The 23,676-nt window shown below is 36.0% G+C and overlaps 1 long non-coding RNA gene across 1 annotated transcript in view; it reads right to left on the reverse strand.

Annotated features, from left to right (window-relative positions):
* Window positions 1-1,684: 1,684 nt before the first annotated feature.
* LOC129568600 (uncharacterized) overlaps window positions 1,685-23,676 on the reverse strand; it is a 55,916-nt gene continuing 33,924 nt past the window's right edge. The window contains exon 3 of the long non-coding RNA XR_008687969.1: window positions 1,685-1,788. This is a non-coding gene — a long non-coding RNA (uncharacterized LOC129568600). The remainder of the gene's footprint in view (window positions 1,789-23,676) is intronic.

Genomic DNA, 23,676 nt, shown 5'->3' on the forward strand with positions numbered 1-23,676 from the left:
AGCAAAATATAACGTAATCCCAAGGAAATTTATTGGTTAAGAGCTTATCGCGCGCTTTCGAAATGAGACAAGAGAAAATAAGAGAATAAAATATGTAGGTTTGAAATCGTTCGATGGCTTTTGTGTTTTAGTTTAAATTACGCGAAACAAACCAGTATAACAAACAAGCTGATTTGGGCGTGGCAATAGCATCAGTGCCAACGGAGAGCACGAAAGAAAAACACAGAGTAGGGAAAATCGCAATTTGCGAAAAAGCAAGTGGGAAAGAAATTAGCAAAAATAGCAGCATTTTTATGTTAAAGAACAAACAGTGGTCTTGCTGGCAACCAACGAACGAACATCGAAAACAGAAAAATCCAAAAGGGAAAACAACAATTTATTTAAAAAGTTTTTTTTATTGCACATTTTAGCAAGTGAAACAAGTGAGCATCTGCATGACTCTGTCTGAGGCGATGAAATGCGAATGGCGTGAGAGAGTGACGAACACAGAAAAAAATCAATAAATTCGAAAAATTCCATCGGTTTGCGTTCGCAACGAGAATATGGTATTCATGATCCCTTTTGTATTTCCTACACATTTCCATTTTTTTATATACATCCATCGATACTAAGCCCAGATTCGGTTCGAGACACACAATTTTTCGGCTCTAGAATGGTTTGTAATTTTATCTCTTAAAGAGAAAAAAAAGATAGACCGAACAAGTAATGCGCTTATAAACAACTATAGCAGCAACAGCAACAAAAAGAGCGCTACACAGACCTTTAAAAAAATGAATAAAACGAAGAGATTACTTTCTTCTCTTTGTTTTGAGCCTAACACACATTGAAGTAATGCGTCGAATGTTGAAAATATTTGTACAATGATTTTTGAGATGAATAGAACAAGCACCGAGAATAGAGAAATTGGATGAGAGAAGGCCCGAGACGAACGAATACGTTTCAATGGTTGCTATGGTGACTGGCATTTGGCAACCATACTTTTACAACCATGCCTCCGTTCGACGGAGTATTTTATCTGCGCTCGCTTCCATAGCAGAGCGGCAGCCATTTGTTAAACGGGCAACAAGCACCAATACATACGTCCACTCCCGCTTTACTCTACACTCCGTACACTCTCTCGCGTCGATTTGCTTTGCTCTGTTTTGTTCTGTTCTGTTCGTTTCGTTCGATTAAATTGTAATAAGAAACAAACAAAAAAACGAGAGTTTGAATAGACGAGAGTCGAAACTATTTTTGCATTTACACGTGTTAGGGCATTTTCTCTTTTTCAATTTTATGGCACTCGGAGTCTTCTCACGTGTCGAAATATTAGAAAATGTATAAATAATTCGCAATAAGATTCTTTAGAGCCATTTGTCTGGGATGTTTTTCCGGTGAAACGAACAATAACCGCAACAACAAAAACAACACGGAAAGCACAATTCCAACGATGCTAAGTATCTGTCTGACACACAGCCCATTCATTTCATGGTGTTTCGCGTACACTTTACATAACATGATATTACGTTTGGGAAAATGTTTCTATCATTCATTCCTCTCCGGTACATGATTACGGTTCATTTGAAAGCGAACAAACAAGTACAACTTTTTCCAGTGAATTTTTTTTTGAAGCGGCGGCGAGGCATTCCAAAACATTGAGACATCGATTACACTGCTCTCTCTTTTTGTTCAAAATAATATCATCTTACCTTCGTTTTTCTGGTGCTATTTCTTTCTCCTCTGCACAGGTTCCATTTCGCTGAATGACCGATTTCAACCTTTACCTTGCTTATCAAACGTGGCAACCATCTGAAATTGTGTAGAAAGAAAGCATAAAAGAAAAATAATGTTAATTATTCTGTAATAAGAATGTTCCTCTCAAAACTTGAAGAAAGACAAGCGATATATTTCTCTCGCTCTGTCGTATTTTACCCGCATCTTGCGGGCTGGTTTGTTTATATTGGTTTGCCGAAGGCTTTATATCGTCCTAATGTAAATCGTAAACTTAAAATTTATGTGCACTTATGTTAAAAATATCAACAGCACGTACAGAATTCTCTCTCACGCGCGCTTCTGAGTATATACAGAGAAGAAAGAATTTACTGTACGCTCAGAAAAGAAAACGGAATATTTGAAACGAGAGAAAGAATCGATTAAACCAGAAAAGAAAATACAAAATTATTCGAAAAGTTTATGCACGAAATTTTTGATTCGCTGGCAGCATTTCCATTATGTTTTTTTTGTAACAATGTTTAACTTGCCACTCAATTCCATTTTTTACGACTTTGCATTTGGTTGTTGACCAATCGAGTCAAGCTGATACTTGAAACGGATTTTGGTGTTGTTGCTGGTGTCTTTTTCTTTCATGTAAAACTATTACTCGAACGATGAGAATTGAGTCGGGTCGTTGCCAATCGATGATACCAAGAATTTCATATCGAACTACGCCTCACTGTAATCTTCTCCTTCCAAACATGAGCCGCAGAAATATGATCATAAAATTTTAAATCAATTAAATGTGTCAAAAATGAAGGCAATATTTCAAGCACTTGAGAGACTTCTTTATCAAATTTCATTTGAAAATTGAACAAGAGTGGTATTTAGCTGGTTTGTGGCAAAATTTAAAAAAGCATGGCTTTCATCACTGTCAGACGGCTACGGATAGGGTATTTGGATGGAAATCATGAAACCCATATCTATCTACGGAATTGTTTTTAACAAAACGCCATGCGTCTTCTTGACAATGAAATTCATCTGTTTTGAATCTAATTTCAGCAGTTAGACTGAGTTAAATTATATAATGTTTGTTAGATGTCCAATGTGTGGTTTTCTGGCTATTTCAGCGAAATGAAACTACATAGGCCGCAAACATGTAGGCCGCACAGTGTCTGTCGTATTTACTTCGTCGTAAAGCCACATTAATTCAAAAACTTTTAGCCTGTTGTTGAAATGGATAATTTTATTACTCTTGAACCTGAAGTTGATTTATGTTTATTTTCCAAAATGGAGCATGTCTGCTTTGTTTTATTCGCATTGCGTATCGCTAGAAGCTATTCAATAATAATAAATGTTGACAAAAGCGAGCGTGAACAGCCATTTATGAAATTAAAATTATAGCTGGCTTGCATATTGATTTGATTATAGCTGCTCCCTACAACCAAAATTGTTTGTTATGTCGAGTACTTTTTTGGTTGGTTCTATCGTCGTTGGTAGTTTAAATGACACTATCGAAGCAATTCAAACCATTTGTCGTTTCATGCATAAACTGAAATGTATACGTGTTTTTTAGTTTTGGAACTAGCTTCCGTGCTGTTCGATCAAGTTTTGTTGTTGGATCAATACCAAACGCATGGAAAAGGTGTGAAAAAAAATACAAAAATACGTAACATTACAACAATCAATCGCAGCAGGAAGCTCAACAAACAAAAGAGTCAAGAAATTGGCTAAACCCTTTTGAAGTTGTTTACTTTGGGAACTAGAAATGCAGAAGAGTTCGCTTCTTACCTGAAATATTCATAGAAATGCGAGGAAAAAGGAACCAAAAGTAGACCATAGTTTTCGCTTGAAGCGAAAGGAAAAAGATTTTTACAATTGAAACAAGTGAACATTTTTGTTTGAAAGCACAGCGTCACAGTGAATGGTGACAAAAATCTCAATACTCCTTTCGCCCGTCGTTCTTAGCATTCTGTGTGTCTCCATTTGTCTAGTTGACTTTGTCTATTCTTTCTTTCATCTTTTTATTTGTTTATTTACGTCGAGTAAGTGCGCTATTTAACTCTTCCTTGATTGCACAACGACGCAAAATTCTTCTCGGTACAATTGCGTTTGCAAGGCAATATTTTTTACGATCTTCTACATCACTCTCTAGCAGTCATAAAATGGCAATTGTATTTGCTCGGTGCCTTTTGCTTTCTTTTCGCTTTTGCTCTTTTTGGCACCGTCATAAATTTTACGCTCGGTTCGTTTAGACGTTATCTCTATCCTTTAATTTACATTTTCTTTTACTTTCTCTCTCTCTAACTCTCGGTCTCGCATCCTCTCTGTGACAGTGATACAGGCCTAAAGACAGCGTTGCTTTAAAAAGTGACTTTCTGTTGCCTCGCTGTACTTAGTGCGACGTCATTCGAAAGCCAAGCACAAAATTCCAAACAGCAAAATTACTGGTCGCATATTAATTAAAGTTATATTCTGTTTATTTTTTGTTTCTTCTCCGCTCGACAGAATGTGCTTTTGCTCCCCAAATGCGTATTTTGTATCGACGATTCAGCGTTCAATTGCTTGTCGATCAATCAATCCCACGACTTTCTTTTTTTTTCTTCTGATCGCTGATTCTTAGTTTGTTTATTACATACGTGATAACACTTTCGATTTGGTTACCATTCAGTGAATAATAACAATGTTTTGGAATTGTTTTATTCAAGAATTTCAGAGTTGTAAAAAAAAGAATTTAAGTATTCATAAAACGCACGGGAGGCGTCAATTTCAATTACCGGATTTGTTCAACATTCAGGAAGGAACAAGACCAAATTCATTGAAATATTCAATATAATTTGTGTGTGTTTTTTCTCTCGTTTGCTTTGGGAAATTATTTTTATTTTCACGAGAAGAGTGAAATGGTACACGCAAAGCGTGCCATTGAGAAATTGAATTCGTGCACCATATATATTTTTTGGCGAACAATCCATTCGATTTGCCATTGGTTAGGTGTCATCGTCGTCATCACCGTCATGGTGCTCACTTCGCATGGCCAACCAAATGGAGTAAAGCCAATACACACATAAATTTTCGTGCAAAAATTGGACTTTTGGGAACACTATTTCTCATCAGAGAAACTTTTCAGTCACACATTTTTTGCCGTATCTTCCATACTACAAGCCATTGGCAGATGGTTTGACGCAAAAGCATACACACGTCAAATAGAAATACAAGTTGATTCCATTTTATTTAAGTAGTTCTTTTGCTTCCAACAACTCATTTCACCCACATGAAAATGTGCACACGATTCATCTATAATCGCAATACCGTAAATTGCTCTCTGCTTGCTCTTCTTTTTTTTGTGTCCAAAAATAAATTGCATTTTCCCTTCCATCCATTCCTATTTGCAATGTCGATTTCATGTAATTTTGATGATGGCCTTTATTCGTAATGCCATCGGAAGTGTTCGCATGTTTGATCCTGTCGATTATGGGCGGTGAAATGCAATTTGTTTGTTCAAGTTACTTAATTAAATTGTGATTACATAAACTTCGATCACCATTAGACAGAAATGTATCCGATGTAATAATAAATGAATGTGAAAATGCAACATTTTTTACACATTCAATTTTATTTTTGTTCCAACAAAGTCAATTTCAGTTGTATTCTAGCAAAAAGTAGTGAAACGACATATGTTTAAATGACAAAAGAGTCTACAGAAAAATTTACGCGATTTATCGATATAAAAGCTACGTTGACGTTATTTAAAATTACTTTCTGCACAATAAACCTATTGTGTTCAATCGTGTTTCTCATAGTTTTATAGCACACAGAACCAAATTTTGTTTGAAAAAATTGTGTCTAGTTTGATTTTGAGATGTGCAAATATTCCGTCTTCTTTTTCTGTTGAATGTGCGTGGAATCTTTGATAAAAATGATAATCGAATCGCATTTTTTTCTACGGCAAAAAAAACTTGTGACTTGTTCCACATCCATTTGGAAATGATCCGCTCAGATATTTGATTTCAATGCATAAATTATTGGTTTGTTTTCTCATTTCGTTTCTAAAAAAAATATGTGTATCGTATTCATTTTCTATTCGATTGTGCGGGTAAATAATCCTGCCTTCGGCATAAATTCAAATCTCATGTGTGCCGGGCTCGTACATACGCCATGGATTTGCTGTTCGAATCAAATGGTAAAATTTGTATAAATAGAGAGAAAAACATGTGACGACTGATGACGATGGTTACGTGTGTCACGTTTGAATGCGAAAGGTAAAACCATATACTTGTCTAAAATGGCATTTTCGACGGCAATTCATGTATCGTTCAACGTTCGAGCGTATTTTTGCAATCGAAAATGGGGGGATAAGCCATGCGTAAATTTTCAACCCATGGCACTTATGCATGTGATGTGTTTGACGAGAAAACCAATTTAATGCGAAGAGAGAAAAAAAGGACTAAATGCATTTACGTGACAGCCAAACATATTTTTATTTAAATGTAATGTAATGATGTGTGCGTCTCGGCTTGAATTTCAAAGCGGATCAATTGGAACTTTGAATCATCACACATTTTTTTTCCGTTCGATGAGATTAGTTGGTATGCGAACAAGTTTGATGCGCTTTTTTTTCCTTTCTAGGTGTAAACTTAATCTTTGCTCTTTGGTTTCGGTAAACTATATTGCAACTTTTAGTGTAATTAAGCGGCCTATGGAAAAACTGAACGAGAAACTTGCCTCGAATAAGTGAAAACAGGCAATTTTTGCAATCAGCAGAGACCTTCGTACCTCTCGGCGAGCTTAATCAGAAAAATTGAACAAAATCTCAGTTGATAAAGTGGAATGTTGTGTAACCGAACGAATAACAAAACGTCGATGCCGATACGGTAGAATTTCTCTTACCAACCAAAGCTAATTCCAATAAAAGCAATTTTCTCTCCGACAAAACGCAAATGGACGATGCTGGATAAATACAAAAAATTGACCATCGATTAGGTTCATGTCAATGCATCCGAAGCACATGAACCGGCTCATTCAATTATACTATTCGCTCTGATTTTTTTTCTCATCCGAAATCGTCATTAAATGATCTCATCTTCGTACATAAATTACTTAATAAGAATGAAAGCAATACGATCATCGAACCAAATAACAAGGTTTTTTTTTGCTGTTGAATCGTACAAATTTTGCTCGTTTTTATAGATGTGGAATTTTCGGATATCTCTGATCAGCGTTTTTCATTTGTTTTAAGTATATTTTTCTTCGCCAATAATAAGTTCTTTTTATCTCAAACTATCTTTTTTTAGAGAAGAAGATGCCATCTTTACCATTTTCCCCACGGAGATTTCATTTTTTTTTTTTTTTTAAATGCCATCACAATTTTATTACATCCATTTTTTCGAAAACAACACAATTTTGTGGAATAGCAACAATATTTCGTGTGAAAGAAAAATGAAATTAGAAACTGATTGCTTATTTTGTTATTTTTAAGCAATTGCTATTAATACGCATAGATTTATGATGAGAGGTTGTGAGTTCATGAACGGTTTGCATTCATGCAAAATTATTTATATAAACGAAATGAAATGAAATGAAATGGGCGAATTTTGACTATATGATGAAAGAAATGAAAAGGCCGTCGCCTTGAAAAAAGTGTGCGTAGTGATGAAAAACAAGAATCAAGTCGTCTGAATCGTGTTAAACATGCAGCGCCATCTCTTTTAAAACGAGCGAAGTTCAAAGCTTTCATCAACTTCGACCGAATGGCACCAGTCAGAGCTTTCCTATTCTATATCACAACGGGAGGAATCTGTGTGTTGTAACGAAAGAGGCGATAAAACATCGTGCGAAGCAAATATGGAAAGAGAGAGGAGAATATGTGGCCAGGAACAGGCTCACTAACACATCGGACGCTTATTGAAGGATTGGCGAAGTTTAAGCATCGTTGCTAGAAAATTACCAACACCAACGCGGATTGCATGTTTCAATGTGTTGATGCAAATGATTTCGTTAAATTCAGCAATCTAAATCCTTATAAGTCTCAGTTTTCCAATTCACACTCACAATCACAGACGAGCGCTTCGAACTGCAATTCCAAGAGAAGCCATAATTGTTTATAGCTCATCGACCAATCTGCGCTTAGCAAAAACAAATCGATAGAATCAGCCATTAAGAAAAAGGCGTTCCCATCACCAATACGCATGTCTGTCATCTCAGCCAAACTCGTTATGATGCTACAAGCGTACCGCACCACTACATTCACATTTACATATACCAATACACAAAATCCTGTCCGATAGCTTCATTCGGTGGCTCGAAGACGTTGATTTTATTTAAATAAATTCTTTGAACGTAGCGGAGAATCTTATTGATTCACTTAAATATAGTGATTTTTCATGGGATTTGATGACGATGTTTCGAAGATTAAAATCGAAGACAAAGTATTCAGTCGGAAATGTGGATAATTTATCAAAGAGAAAATTGCTTCGGCTGCATCAAACATCTTTTTTTCTCTTAAATTCATAATTAGAGAAGATAACATCTGAAAAGAGATAATGCAATTATCGTCTAAATAACAATTCAACGGATTTCATACAGCCATTTTCAATCCCAGAGACATCAAAACATAAATGTACGTTCAAACGTAGATTTGCATTGATTCTCGACATGATACAGCGTCGATTACAAAGTATATCGTGCATAATACAAATACGATGGTTTGCTAATCGGTCTCGACCGTCGGCATTTGCTGCATACAACACAGCACGCCCGTGTGCAGATTGAGTTCATTTGCCGTTTGAGCAAACGGTAACAGTCGAAAAATAAATAAACGTATAGATTAAATTACGCACATAAATCGTGGAATTGCTCATAAAAACCATAAATGTTTTCCGCGTTCATTCACCGTCATCAGTCTCGGTTTCGTCTAGCGCACCGATTTTATGCACACTCTCAATTTGGCTGGGCTGAAAGAAAAAGCGACAGACCAAGAACGATAGTGGTGGTTTTAGCTGCAAAGCCAAATAAATGTGTAAACACATGCATCAACCGACAGCCAGCCAGCCATCCAGCCATCCAGCCAGCCACATACACACATTTTGCTCGACAATAAAAATTCAAAATCCATAAAAAAGAATGTAGTAAAATGATAATAAAAAAACAGAGTCTCAAGCACACAATCAAAAAGAGATACGTCACTTTATTTAAGAATCGACATGAACTTGACCTACTCTTCGTGTGGACCTTCAAAAACATCCGAATTAGAAATGCATATAAAAACACTTTACTCTTGGATAGTAAAATCGATACTCAAACAGGCGACCGACCGCAAGAAAGTTTGTTTGGAACAAAAAAAAACTTGATGCGAAAAAAACGCAGCAGTATACACTCAAATTAATTGCCACAATAAAAGATAGCGCACGTGCATCATAAAAAAATTGTGTATTTCTCTGTTGTTGGTGTCTTTGTCGCTCTTTCAACCACTTTGGAAGCATAAAATCGTTCGACGCACGTGAGAAATGGATTTTAAAAAATCATGACGCTTTGAACAAACACACACACACACACACTTATCATCGTCATCGTTATCATCATCATCATCATCATAAACAGTACAAATAAAAGGTGAAAAATGCCTCAACCAAATTAGTATTTGGAACAGCAGTTTACTCCTTACGGCTCGTAACACAAAATATTCAATCTCTTACTCTTAACACAACACACTCACACTCACACACACGATCAACCGAGTAGATATGGCACCGAAATGTGCGAACGTAAATAATAACTTTATTTTTAATGTATTCAAGACAGTTTTATTGTTGCTTTTTTATATACGCCAATTCATTAAACAGCCATTTAAACAAGTGTCATAAAACTTTGTCCATGCTCATAATAATGGGAGCAACACATTTCGGATTCTAAGTGACAATAGCAAAACATTGCGCACAAATCAGCTGTTTTATATAAAATGTTTTATGAATGAACTAAAACGGCGCTTTTTTTATTTGAATTTTGTGCTATTATCATATGAAATTACGCTACGTCATGATTTCGACTGTAAACAGCTGATGAATTCAATTTAAAATTGCATTCATTTACATATTTGGAAGCAGCGAGTTGATTTATTGCTGCGAAGAAAGGTGATCTTTTGGATAAAATTACATTGTTTCAAATCTGATAAGCTTTTTTTTACCTCTGACTTATTTAATGCTAATTGGCAGATTTTAGTAGGATAAAAATGCAACTAGAAGCATTTTGAAAATAATTTTACGGTTCCATCACGTTAATTGGATTCAGAAGCGTTTCATGTGAATTTTTTTGTTTTAGCCACGTTTGAAAGCAGCCAAATTATTCTATAGCATCGGAATAAAAATCAGTGAAACGAAATGAGATTCGTTGTCAGTCTATTTGCTTTCCCTCCATTGGATAATGTAAATAGAAAGCGGCTGTTGGGCCCGCAGTTAGTCATTTCAAAATAATTGAGAAGAATGTCGGTATGAATGTGTCCTGTGGGCTTAGCACGATGACTCCGTATAAATTATGCATGTACTCCAATGAAAATATCGCACACTAAGCCAAACTATGCGAACGGTGTTTGAATGGGTAAATAAACAAATATGCGCGCCCCATATGCATTCGTCATCATCATCATCGCAAGACAAACAAATGGATTATATAATTGAATAAAAGGAGCGTCTGTACCAGCCTACCATCCAAATTTGGAAACCATGTTGCTGTGCAAACTTCTTTTATTCCATCCATTTCTTCCATTTAACTTATTCATTCTGATTATCATCACGCGGGAAAATATGATTTGAGTTCAAGGTAAGGCCCATGAAGGGGGAAATGATTTAGGCAAAACTGTCTTCTAAACAAAGACCTTATTTACATTGTGCGCGGCAGTTGTATACGCTTCATCGACCCTTAATTTCACCAGAATATACTGAAGGAAACTAATGTGCCTTATTAATGATTATTTATGGAAAAATTTGCGTGGCATACGTCTCACACGGAAAATTCATTAAAGAGAAGAAAAAATGGAGGATTGACTGTTTGTTTCTAAACGGTTGAAGGAAGCTAAAGTGCCAAAAAAATATTCATAGTATAATCGTAAAATGATGTTTCGTTTGATAACCCGAACAAGCCTTCTTTTTCTAGCTCTCACACCCAAAGAAAGCCAGCGGCAGTCGTTGTTGTCGTTATTGGTGAAAGAATCGTAGCAAAAACAAAGTCATTTTATGACTTCCATTTCTACTGGATTTTTTAACCGAATCCAGAGTCTATTTTCATATATTCACACCCGGCGATTCCATTTGCTGATAAAATATTCGATAACAAGACGGTTTCAATGGATTTTGTCGTCATTTATTATTCAGTTCGACAGACGAAATTCTTCTATTTATCGAATAAATTATATTGACGAAATCTCTGAAACTGTTTGTCAGATTTCGTGTGTGTTTTTTTCTCTCACAATTCTGATCTTACACAGTAGATTTCTAGAATCGACATTCGAACATTCAGACATTTTCTATTCATAATACATTCACCTATGTTTGATATTCGGTCGACGAAAAATTGAGAAAAATGCGAAACAAGAGACGCAACAAAATACCGATTTCACATTGAATGGGTTTGCAATCAATGCACTTCGTCGGTTGAATGTCAATGGAGCCAAACGTGAAACTGAAATGCTCGGATCTCTCGGTGTGAACTCATGACTCTGGAGAATACTATGTATCGAAAAATTGCTGAAATACACAATTTCCAACATTTGGAATAAAATAAATTCAAAACATATCTGAGATATGCGAATGCAGCCAATAACAAAACAAAATTGCATATTTTACATTTATATTTCGCTTGCTTCAACGAAAGCTTGGTCGGTATTATTCGGTAATATACTCTTTGAGTCATAAAATGGAATGAAATCAGTTTCTTTAAAATTCGAATTTTGCGTACAGAAACCAGTTCTCAAGCATCATCATCACACAAACATTCACATGCACTCACATTCACACGAGCACAATCACCAAGAGAAACTTGGCAGATGAAACAAAGCAATAAAAATATGTGAAAAAAATATCCGAAACCAGTTGTTCATTTTGCACGTTTGACACTATAAATACATAAGATTTGTGCACACAGCCATCTCATTTCAATTCTGAATACAATTATTTATTTAATTAATTTTTGCCGAGATAATCTGCTTGTTGCTGCAATGAAGTTGAAACGAAATGCAACGAAAAAAAGAACTGTGTATATCGATAATGTCAACTTCTCGTTTGTTGTAGATTTTTTCTCGGACATGTGCACTATGCAGTTGCTTAAAATACGCTAAATTGTGAATACTGAGAAGGATTGATGTTATGTCACGATGCTCTTCTCAGGAACTAGCAATGCATTTCAATTTTCTTGCGAAAAAGGGTTACAAAACATTAAATAACATTGAACAAAATTCGGAAAATCCAAGCGAAAAAAAGCAGATCGTAAAATATTCCAACTTGAAGGTCAAACTGAAATTTGAATGATTTGGCAGCAAGAGGAGCTTCATCAAATGCTTGCTTCAACCCTTTGGACAAGAAGCCAAGTGACCTCAATGCTTCCAGCAGCTAAATAGAATACATTTTTAATTTTCTTACTTCGTTTCGGATTTTTCTGTTGCCTGAAATCGTAATGGCCTAAAGACAATAATCTTTACAAGGTTACGATTGTAAAACCATAATGTTGAAAAAATGTGAGGTCTTCATTCAGCAGCCCAGTACGACTTCTGGCCTGCTTATGCAAAAGCAGATAACAAAAAAACCAGCATTCGACAAAGGCCCAATTCGTCATGAACGAAGTAAAAACAAGCGAGAGAAACGAAAATAGGTGAAAGGTTTGAATAGCGAGAAAGAGAGAAACGTGCATACATAGAAAGATATAAGAGAGACGAAACTAAACAAACCATTTGGCACATTAAGCGATCATAAAATGACGAAATGTCTACATGATGATGATGTCATAAAATTAAGTACTTAGCTCATATGTAAAAATGTTGAGCCATGTCGTATGTGTAAAATCATTTCAAATGCCTTTTCTGGACACTTTTTGTTACATCAACATTACAATGATTGTAGACTACGTGGAACATAGAAAAAATGTGCATTTTGCTGCTGTTGCTGCTGTGACATTAAATTTCTTTCGAGTCACATGCTCAAACGAGATTACATCGAGAACAATCAGTGAAAACGAAGTTAATATACATTTTGTTGTGCATGAAAATTCGGTTTTCAATTCCAAAATCATTTCACAAGTATCTTCACAAACTTCAAATGAGTTCTACGATATATTGACTGGTCGAATTGACGGCATGAAGTAGGTCAAGAATGTAAAAATTAAATTCAATCAATTGCCATAATTCAAAACAGAACATCAATTGTCATTTTGTGGTTGTGGTCAAGGGTTTTCTTTCGTCATCGCTCCATAATAATAATTGTGAGTTTTACATATGTACTTCAATTCGTCGAGTGCATTTTGCTGTTGAATGAACGGTTATTCAAATGAAATGGTAGATTTCTATCAGACTCGATGAACATATTCGCATCCATCAAATTAAAGTAAACACATGGATTGGCGCATTCGGTTAAATAACAAGTGAGACGTGATTGAATATGTGGGTAGGAAATTGCCATATTTCCATCGAACGAGAACGATAGAGAGAGAGAGAGAGCGTTTCACATTGATTGTCATATGGTATAAAACGATTGATATCTAATATGCAGACAATTGTGTGAAATATTTCATTTAATTTATTTCGTATCGGTGTTGGATAAAGTTACCGTTTGCCATTTCGATATGGCTGGAGCCCGATTGAAAATCCAATATCATAGTTTGAGGCATGCGATTTGAATATTTGAAGAGGAACAAGACATGATTGGATGCGTTGCACTATTTCATTCAATCCACCGCACAATGAATGGTTTCATTATCATTGCAAACGACTTGCACGTACACCGATCAACAGCAGTAGCAGCATCATATTGATGGCGAATGAGAGTGTGTGCGCCTTCCTTTCGCTCTCTTTCTCTCGGTAAAATGAATGAAATTCCCATTTTCCAATAAAAATGTAAATCGAGCTGTAGCGCAATCATCGAACAGTATGGCGTATTTTATAAAAATGCAAATACGTTTATAGAGCGGATTATATCCGGCATATCGATTGATGACAGTGAACGAGCATCTCTCGCTCCTCCTTTGGAAGACTGTTCTTTTTTTTTAAATTACGTGAAGCGAATCTATCAGCATTTTGAGCATAAAAGTAGCTTAAGTTCAGGAGAGCTGCTAAATGGATTTGGCTCCATATTTGAAAAGTCAACGGTTGCCGAAAAGTGATGGCGCTCGTCGCAAACAGCTGAGCATGAAGTATGACTCAAAGTGATCTCATTATGATTTAATTCAAAATGAAATTTCCTACGCATTTCAAGCTCGTAATTGAAGCACTGGAACGTGCTTATCGTCGAACCAAAGAATTATTAACGATGATTTATTCCGTTCGTGTTAACTAATGCCCGACGAACACATCCATTGTAAGGAAGACATTTGATTTTTGGATGAAAAATCGCTTTTGATATTCGTTTTTTCTCTGTCGATATCATGCATTTTAATTAAAAAGCAGCTCGTCCAGTGCATTGGAAATGCTGAACTGCAATTTGATGATTTGTCGCCGAAAGTCAAGCACATTCTTTTAATATCGTTGATTGAGCGGATGACGATGATAAAATACTTTTGGGTTGATCGCACTTCCTCGACATATGCGCCGAAGTGTTTGCTTAATTTAATGAATTACAAGCGATGGTTTGCATAAGCACGAGACGGGAAACAAAGAACATTGTACAGTGTACACACATGTTTGTGTGTGTATTGTTTCCAACTCGAATGAAAAGTGCCAGGAAGTTTCGAAGGATGATTTAATAAGATGCAATATGTGACTTGTTATTGTTCTTCCGTTCATTCTCTCGTTCGTTCATTCACTCGGTATGCGTTCAATCCTAAGACGTATGCAAATAGTTTCAGAATAATGAGATTGGGGACTTTAATCAAATTTTCGATGTGAATCAATGATAATATTACTTGAAGCGGATCTGAGACAAAATGTTATTCTTTTCTGTTTTTTTTAAGTAACGCATTTCTTCGTCGCAATATTTGATTAAAGCAGAAAGCTTCTGTTCAGCGCCTGTTCGGTGGATTTAACAAAAGAAAACTATGGGAGCAGGGAGCATATCAAAACAAAAGAAACAAGAATACTGTAGCAAAGACGTAGTTTCAGCATGTTTCCCGTGTTGATATGTTTTCATTTCATTTAATTATTAAATAGCCAGACAGCCAGGTCATAAGCGAATCTGTTTACGTATAATTAGAAGTTTGTCCATTTGGAAAATATTACGAATAGAAGAAAATAACAAACAGAAAATAAAGAGTCAAGAGATGTGTGAATGTGTGACGCGCGAGTGGTGAAAAACAGAAGCGTAATCGTTGTAATGCCAAGAAGACTGACTCTGTTTAATATTGCATTAATTTGCCGTTGTTCCGTCTGCTTAACAAACTCCTCAAGTAATTAAGAAGTTTTTGCCTTTGTACACAAACTCTTGAAGCGAGTGTTTATATCAGCAACCCGAATGGTGTCAATTCGCTTATGTTTTTCGTTCAAAGTTCAAACATAAAAAAAGGGCAACGCCAGTTCGAATCATTCAATTTGCAAACACAGCCAACTTTTCTATTATCCCGTAATATGAGAGAAAGAGCGAGTTTTGTATGTTATTGTTAGTATTTCAACCAATTCGGTACACGTGGGTGTTACGGCCAACAGACACTATGAAACACGGTTCAGTTAACGCTGAAAATGGGAACGTAACGAAAGTTATGGTGAATGTGAAGCACTTCTTTCCTAGTGTGTTCATCATAAGAACCAAACTTCGTTTCTTCTGATGATTCGGCATTCTTTTCGGGTTCATTCATCAATTCGTAACCAGAAACATGGTGAACAAAAACTGTGAAATTAATGTTGTTGCGTGTTGTACATCTGGAAAGAATACGATATTATTTGTCAAATGTAGAAAACCGGTTTATCGCTCTTTTTTGGGATAATAACGAAGTGCAAATAGCGATGGGACTTTGTCAGTTTGACAAACGACTTGAGTTCGATATTCAAACCAATGTAGATTGGCAACTGGTTTATCGGTAAAGGCACGAAATCTGAATATGTTTTCTATTTTGGATATTTCAGGAAGGAAGCTTATGGTATAAAAATACAAATATTCTCCTCTGCTTGGCACTTCAAGCAGATTGCCATATCTGCATTTCAAAAGTATGGTCACCGTTGTTTGTTGCCCTTTCTATTTCTTTTTTGTTTTTGTTAAAATGTAACACGAAGCAAAGACAAATGGTATGCAGACATCTAATTTGAAAGTTAGATCTCATCTTAGTGCAATGACGTCGATTCAGAGCGAACCATTGGCTTGAGCTGAGCTGAAGCAAAGGGTTCCATTTGGAGTAAGTAAAGCGGAAAAATGTAAATATTTTCAAATGAAATGCTGGAAAAAGGTAAACTGACGTGAACAATATTGCATGCGATGGAATAAGAGCGACGAGAAGCGAGCAAAATATCCAATTTGGACGCTTGTTTTGTATTCATGTGCACAATGCATTCAGAGCTGACTCTCTCTCTTTCTCTCTCTGTTTCGCTGCTTTAGAATTGATTAAGGTGCATTGGCTGTGAATACCAATTGAGTTCAATAACGAAATATTCACATGTCTGACGACTTTTGTGCTAAAGAGAAATGAGAAAGAAAAAAAATGAATGGCTCCATTGTCAAGAGCTCTGAGGAAATTGAAATTGAAGCTGTACAACGAATATTTTGTTCTATAATTTGTCAGTTTATGCACGTGTTCATCCGACATCCACTCACACACTTCAATTCATGATTGAAGCTCTTTAGTCAATTTAGTTGAAGCGTTGGTTTAAATTCCTCAACAAATGTTCATACACCGCACGAAACGATGTTTGAATGAAATGTAGAGCTTTGCCCACACGCTTCATAGTCAACTTAAGGCGTCTCAATTCCACGCAAGTGTGCTTATTCGTTTTGAGTGCGATGTAAAAAAAACAGCAACCAAGAAATCGAGACAAAAGGTAAAATAAACCGAAAAAAAAGATGAATCAAATCCTTTTCAAACACAATAGCATTCCATTTCCATGGAGCAGCGCAAATCACACGATCCCCAAAGGAAAAATGCAAACCGAAAAAAGAATCCCGAATCAGCTTATTTAACGAAATTGTATTATAATCTCTTTAATTTTGGTTTTTTTTTGCTCTACCGTCCGATGCGTTGCTCTTGTCTCGTTTACATTCACGTCAGATCATGGCAACGAGCTTGCCAGATAAAGCCAACAGCCGTATTTTCGTGTCATATTTCTTATCTTCTTACGATGTATCCCAGTGAAACACCATGCACTTATCTCTCGCCGCTCTCTCTGTCTTTCTCTTTGCTCATTGCAACATTTTTTTCACGTTGTGTCATTTGTTTTGTCGTGAGCATTGTTCTCGTCTTCAGGCAATACGCAAACTTTTAGCATTTGTTAAACGCTTCGCCTTAATTTTAGGGGTTGTTTCGGAACTAATACTATTATTATTCATTGGCATGTTGGAGCTCTGTTATTTCATTTTTTTTCGAGTAATCCAAAAAAAATATCTCGTGCGTATTCTAAGAGATTCAAGGCGATTTGTCGATTCAATTGCCAAATCAAGGTACTTTTCCCATAATATCGTGTATTTTTTCCATAGAACATTCTAGAGAGGTGGCATTTTATTTATATCACTTCTTCAAAGTGAATTGGCTTCTTGACAGACAAACAAAAAATTATTGCTTCTTAGCAGATTATTGGTTCAGCTTTTTCTTTGTAAGAAATACATATTTCAAATCAAGACTTTATTCTCATGTTTTGCGTCAGTTTAATAATCACAAATTACTTTTCTCATTGCAAATGAGTAATTAGCATTTTATTTTCTAGCGATGAAATAACTCGATGTGTATATAGCGAAGCGAGGTGCTTTGACTGAATAACAACAAAGAATTGCATCATGCAAATTTGGTTAATTTTTATTTTGATGGCAACTTCGAAAATAAGCACATTTTGGTTTATACCCTGTGCAATTCGTCTATTTCTCTGTTCGTGAATTGAATTTCAAATTAGAACAAGAAATAGGTGTTTTTTGGCTTATATTTAAAATTCTTAAAATACAATTTGTTTGAAGTCTCTCTCCCATGGCTAAGTTTAGCATTTGAATTATTTAAATAGATACAGCCAGTGTATTCAGATAAGGAAGACATTTACATTCTAAAAATATCACATTTTCTTTCTCTGAGCGGCATTTGTACAAAGACAAACAGAAATCTACATCTAAACAGAATCATTTCGTAATTGTATAATATAGCAACTATTTATACGCTTTCTTCAACTATAAATTTTACATGTTTTGACTTGGATCTAATATGATTTATGGTTGTATGCATGTAATTAGATTTGAAAATGGGGACAGTGATCAGTCCAGGTGCTTGCGAAATCTCGGACACCAAAGAAGACAGCGTCATTAGAACGTAATTCATAATCGGATGTCTCATTGATAGAACAGGCATCGTGAATCATTTTGATTTATGCCATGGATTCAAAAAACTTATGAATCGTGCGTTCCAAAAAAAATTGTGGCATTTCATTTTCGGCTCGTATTCGACACTAAAAACAACAAGAGACAAACTTCAATATAAATGACAATTATTGTGTAATTAACAAATATTACCAGAATCATCAGATGTCAGCTCAAAATTGGTGGTTTTGTGTTCATTCAATTCGTCAGTCATAACAACCATAACGCGTTCACAATATTTGTGTTGGTCTAAAACAGACGGTCGTCTTTTGATGCCGTTTGGTCGAGATTTGTTGGTGTTTTTAATGGCATTTTCGTCATTTTTTCGATTGGTCAACACAAAATAACTCAAATCATTTTTAGAAAATTTTATTTTCTTGCGAACTCTAACACAAAAACAACGAAACAAATCAAAAATATCGGCCGAAAACAAGGCAAACAAAACGAAATGTCGTCGACATGACACTTAATTTCAGAATGACTTCCATTATTGTTCACACATGAAGATTGTTTGGCACAACTACAACGGAGACCATGGCAACCGAACGATGAACGTGTGTTAGTAGTCGCTTGTGCTTTTAATGTATTGTAGCGTTGTGTTGGTAAGTCAGTGCTCTGAAGCACGCCCCTCCCACCAATACAGTGACAGAGTATGGTTTGTGAGTGTATTGAGTTGTTATTTCAGCCGTGAAGTGCTGCCATCTAACGGTTATGTTCACAACTCTGCGTTGCGACTGGTTTGGTTCTTATCAGATCAGTTTCCGTTCTGAGTCATGGTTCAAGTCGCATGCCATATTAAATGTCGTTTATTAAGGACAATTACGATGAATCGTCGGATTGACATTAGAATAACTTATGAATTTTATTTTTGCCGCCATAGAGACCACAATTCACAAGCAATCCAAAATGGAGATTTCAATGTGATAAATATCTTAACAATTCGATTATTATGCGCTTGTTTTGCTGTGATTCGCCTACTGATTAAATAGGCGAATACTTTTTACTGCTACGGCTGTCGTGACCAGAAAAAATTGAAAAAAAACAACAAACTAAACGCTTATATCTATATTATAATGATATGCAGCGAAAAAACCGCCATCTCCAATCAGACTCTTTCGGTCCGATTCGAACGATGATGCTTTTATAAGTTTTTTGACCAGAAATACCACTTCGCACAATGGCTGAGCCGATTATACATTGTATGTTGAGTAAATTTTTCATCGATATCTACAATATTCCACCAAGTAATTTATGTACCAACACAGAAGAAAACAGGTTCTTACATCGACATCGACATCCACATCGACAACTCGGAGAGTCGATTGGGATAATTTATTCAATATTCGTTGTTCTCGCTTGTGTTCATCGTCGAACTCAGAATTGAACTAAAAATAACATTCCGTTTGCTGTGTGCTTCGGTTTCAATCGATTTCGTCTTATTTCTTTTCTTTTCTTTTTTTTCTTCTTTCTTCGTTCCTTTGATTTCCATCTTCTCAGATAATCGCTTTGCATCGAGTAAACAGTACGAGAGAGCGACAGAAAACGACGGAAAAAAGTCAAACAACGAAGAAAAAATGCTGAAAATTTAAACGAAATTCTGTTGGTTTTCATTTAATTTCGTAAATGTTTTTTGGCACTTTTCGTTTACTTTTCTTGGGCATGCATTGGGAGTATATAATATGATAGGAATCGACTGGATTGTATTAAATCGCAGACATATGAGCATCAAGAAAAAGTGAACCAGCCAGACTTTTCGTTCGCATCTCGCCACATTATAATAATATACCGGCTTTGTGTTTGTAAATGATGTGAAACGTGCATTGGGTACGCGTCTTTTGACAAAACGAAAAGAAAAAATCATGAATGTGCGGGCTAGGAAAAAAGAGTTGAGCATCGAGTTTATTCTCTTTCATCTTTTCAGCTTCGAGTGTGATGCTGAAAACATTCAATTTTCGTGCGTTTTGCTTTTCACTCGTTCTTACATCATTATAAATTGGATCGGCAAGCAAATGGCAAACAGAACACCATGGGACGCGAAATAAGAACGCCTCGCCACGGAACAATAAAAACGCAAAAAATCATAATCGACATAAATTGTCTGTCTTCTCTCTCTTCATTTCTTAATTTCAATCAGATTCGTTTTCTTCTCGCTCTTTTGTACATTGTGTTGAGTATTTTTTCTCGCAAGCGCAAGACAGAGCAAAAAAATTGACAGTGTTTTCCTGTGGCCCACGATAAACGGACTTGTACACGTGGGGTCTGCGCTGCTTTTTCGAAAGTCACGTATTAACGTTTATAAATTTCAGAATTAATTCTTTTAATTGCACGAAATTTTTCGTAGGCCAGGGTCCACTTTTATTTTGGTGAGATGCAAATGTTTTGCAAAAGAAAGAACTATAATTAAATCCATCTTGATTTTTGATAAATTGGAATGGCCAGTGGCCAATGCAAAAAAAGGATCGGATCGGAGAAGATGCTTTTACGATGCAAACGTTGTTCTCTCACTCTTTCTTCTCTTCTCTCTCTGGGGAGCGTGAAAACACTTTTGTGCCATCGCTTCGTAATCAACATATATCTGCGATTTGAACGTCAGGTGAAAGTCGTAAAAACTTTTTCAAATTTTCCGTTTTTTTTTCAACGAAAACAAAAATGATAAGAAAAACTTCCATTTCGTTATTCATTTTTTTTCCACAACGCTGTCCATGGCCATAGGAAGAGATGACTTTCGTGTTACACTTATGCAAGGGAAATAGTTAAGCAGCCAAACTCCATCCGATAGAGTGGGATGATAGCTTCTAGTTGTGGCAAACTGCTTGGTTTATTCATTTAATTTGGTTTGCGTGTTGTTTTTCCCTCGCTCTCGCCTCTCGATGCTTGTACATTTTTTATAAATCTAGTCGCAACGATGATACTATAACGATTACGTGCAAAATGGGAACCTCATTGCTCTTTGTATTCTGAGTTCCGACATACATGAGAATGCCATTATTGCGTTTGTTTACTTGCCGTCTGCACTTGAATTTTCTTTTTCTCTCTCATTGCTCTCATTGACGACGACGACATCGTCGTCGGAGTCGTAGCCGTAGTCGTCATAAAATATTGAAGCGACGAGAATTTATCGGCAAGCAAAATTCTCGCTTCGTTAAAAAAGAATTGAGTGCATTCATTGTGGCTCCAATTAAATGTTCGTTTCAAACGTAAGCGATTCCAACCACACTCTTGATTCGGAAGCGAAAAATTTTAATTCCAAAAATGATGTTTGCCATGTTTGTTTCTCGCTGAGATGAACATTTTCACGCGTCATTTTTTCACGCACTCTTTGCTCTCGCACTCTAGTTGCGGCGGAACAGATACACATTCAAATATTCATCCAAGCAAAATTCAAATGATTCGCTCTTTTGTTATGACACAGTGAATTAGGTATTTCCTTGATAACAAACTTGATGGCGTTTTTTTTCTACTTGCGCTGTCGCTCGGTTCGAGTACATGTCGTCGTGACTATGATTTGGTGTGTTAACATAAAGAAACAGGGTACAGATTTTTATGAGTTCAATTAGACTGAATTGAGACTTAAAAGAGCAATCAGTTTCTTTCTGCGCTATCAACCAAGTCGCACATTGGACGAGCATGCAGAGCAGAAAAAGAACAACAACAGCACACGAATCAACGTTTCGTTTCGATGGCAGCTTCAAATTGAAGTCGTTCTCCCAATCACGGCACAGCGCGCATGAAATCGTTTTGTTTTTAACCCAAGGCAATGAAAATCGATTTTACGAATGACAACGACATCGAATCATTCATACAGAAATCGTTGGAAATTCGGGCGAAAAGGATTAAATTACAAAAGCTCTACAAGCACATTTTGATTGAGTTCAATTTACCGTATTTAATTAAAAGTGAGCAAAATGAGCGCCAGGGGGTCGCTACAACTTCCAACCAGGAAGTGAATAAAATGCAATCAATTTTACAATGTTTCACTGATTGAGAGGTAGCATTTAATTTGTGTAGATAATTTACTGACGCCAGTCAACAATTTCATCAACATGTGGTATTTGTGCTGCGTTTTTATTAAAAATTGATATGTATTTATGCAAACATCATTCAGACTTCAATTTAAAATGAAAAGAATAATGTTTTCAAAAAGAGCAAAAGCTAGAACGATTTCCAAAAATGGGCAAACGAAAATTGTATTTTTTCTTATTCAAAATGAAACATGATTCCACCAACACGCTTCAGTACACGGCTCATTTACAATTCAATGGGAGCTCCGATTTTTTTATAGTTTTTTCTGTGTTGAAATGAAACTTGTCGCTCAAGAACACCTGAGCAGCAGCAGCATGAACATTGAGATTATTGTTATTCAATATGACGTTGGCATTAAATTATCTGTAATTCTTATTTTGGCGGGAGAGTCGATTTTATTTCATCGCCTGTTATGCTTCACTTTCGTTTTAGTGAGGCCGTAGAAAATCTATTCACGTATTCACGTCATACATAGAAATATGTCTCGTTCATAAACGCAATAAATCGAATGATATTTAGAAATGCGGCGATTCCGCATCTATGCTCATGTGCATTTGGTTTGGCTGCTAAACGAGTAGCTGCTTTGGTATCTGATGATCTAGAGCATGAGAAAACTTCGTATATGATAAAACAACGTGTGTTGAAATGGTTTTGCTGCAATTTTATTTCCATCACTTTGTTTTTGATTTATATTCGGCATAAAATACATCGAACCGCAACGTATTGGTTATGCTTTTTGGATTACAAACTGATTTAAAGACGAGAGAAAAGAGCGAAGTGGATGGAATACAACAATTTCGAATTCGAATCAGTTCAGTATTGGTGGTGTCAGGTATCGTTAAATTAGTTGTGCTTCGGTCGTTGATCGATTGCCGAGCGTCGTTCAATTTGTTGTTAAAACTTAGGCGCAATTGATGTGCGGTACAAAAGTTTTCCAAATCCATCATCGGAAATTCTATGGCCATGTATTTTTGTACGACTGGGAACACCAACTTTTGTCGTTTATACCGCACGACTGACACGTACATGTCATACGTTATACCGGCTTATAAAAATAAAATCGAAACTATATGAAGAAAATACAAATAACCTTATTTATACAAACATTTTTCGAAGTAAAGGTATTTGCTATGGATTCGACATTCGACAACGACACACAGTGAGAATAGAGAGAAATATATACAGGGTGATTCAGAACGACGTGCAAATCTCTCTACCACAGATTTCTTGACTCATGAGGAGTAAAAAATTGTATGGGCAATTTTCCCTCGGGGGCTATTTTGCTGGGGTTACA

The sequence above is a fragment of the Sitodiplosis mosellana genome, unplaced genomic scaffold (assembly GCF_009176505.1).
Source record: "Sitodiplosis mosellana isolate CC-2019 unplaced genomic scaffold, AAFC_SMos_1.0 Smas_scaffold_21, whole genome shotgun sequence".
Lineage (NCBI taxonomy): Eukaryota > Metazoa > Arthropoda > Insecta > Diptera > Cecidomyiidae > Sitodiplosis > Sitodiplosis mosellana.